Source organism: Tupaia chinensis, unplaced genomic scaffold (assembly GCF_000334495.1).
Source record: "Tupaia chinensis unplaced genomic scaffold, TupChi_1.0 Scaffold144326_1, whole genome shotgun sequence".
In the NCBI taxonomy this organism is placed as follows: Eukaryota; Metazoa; Chordata; class Mammalia; order Scandentia; family Tupaiidae; genus Tupaia; species Tupaia belangeri.
In genome coordinates this window covers 375275-376848 of record NW_006204184.1, presented here as the reverse complement: position 1 = coordinate 376848, position 1574 = coordinate 375275, and positions in this window count along the sequence as shown.

Here is a 1574-nt window from a genome sequence, read left to right as displayed (position 1 = left end):
CATATTTAGTGGGATCACAACAAACATTCAAAGTAAACCTTGGATTAGATTAATCTATTCTTCATGAAGCACCACCCTGGGGACAGGTCTGCCTTAGCTTACTATCCAACGTGTTTCTAGCACTAGCAAAATTCCTAGCATAAATTTGTTAGATGAATGAACCCTTATACCCTCCTTCAAAAATCTACTCTAGGGGCCAGCAGGTGGTATGGCAGTTAAGGCACTGGACACTTCCACATGGCTACCACAGTTCAAGTCCTAGACCAGCAGCTTGCTTTCTCACGTTTCCTCTCTCTCTTTCTGTCTCTCTGTTCACATTATAATGATGATGATTAATAAAATTAAATAAATATAATTGGTAAGAAAAGAATTATTCTGCCTTAGGGCATGTGTGGTCATCAGAAAGAGAGACAGAGACAGTGAGAGCAAAAGTGAGAAATCACCCCCCAGGGGGATGGCCACACCACAATCCCTTATCCATTCTCCTCCCAGAACCTTGGGCACCCACGCGCATGCACCAGGCATGATTTTAAAGCCACCAGGTCCAGGGAACCAGCAGTTAGCGTAATGGCTGTGTCGCTGGACTCCCACGTAGTCGACCGTGGTTTGTGTCCCGGACCCGGTGGCTTAAAACTCACGCCGGGCGTGTGTGCGTGCGTGCCCAAGATCCCGAGAGGAGAATGGAGGAGAAGGGATTGCGGCGTGACCATCCCCCCTGGGGGGTGATTTGTCGCTTTCTGTCTCTATGTCTCTCTCTGTCTGTCTGGCGAGCGCACGCGCCCTACAGTAAAAATCTCTCCAAAAAAAAAAAAAAAGCCACCGGGTCCAGACCTGAACCCACAAGCAGCCACGTGGGAGTCCAGCGATGTAACCACTATGCCATCTGCTGGCCCAGAATTATTCCTGATTTAAATTCAGGAGGTGGAGGGGCCAGCAGGCGGTGCGGTGCTTGAGGTGCTGGTCGGTTTTGAATCCCAGACTGGATGGCTTAAAAATCATGTTAGGCATGTGTGTGCATGTGCCAAAATTCCCAGGAGGACAGCAGAGAAGAGGTGCCCTCTGTGTCTCAACAGCGAAAAGACTACAGTAAAATAAAATAAATCAGGAGAGGAGATGACCCCGAGAGTGCGTGCAGATGAGCAGGGCCTGGGCACCTTGACCTCGGGAGGCTGCTCGGGGAACTTGCAGCCAGTGAGGCAGAGCCAAACTAGGCGAGACAGCAGCATCGCGGAGGAGGAGGGTGAAGATGGACAATGGACCTCTGCGTTTGTCAGGTGGACAGCGGGGTGGTGGGGGAGACCCGGAGGGCACGCCCAGCTGCAGCGTGGAGGGGGGCCAGGCCGCAGGCCGAAGGAGCTTGGCCTGTGTGGACAGACTTTAGGAGTTGTTCCAGAGAATGGGTGGGCCGGCTCCAGATGGAGTCTAGATGTGTGGGACAGTTCTGTTGGGGTGCTAGGGGAGGGGGCCGCAGGGGAGGCGAGGGGCAGCCTGGGTGAGTCGGGCAGGGAACTGGTGGCGCCCTAGAGAAGGCACCGCCCCTCCTCTGGGGCGTAACTCAGTGGCAGAAAGGCAGT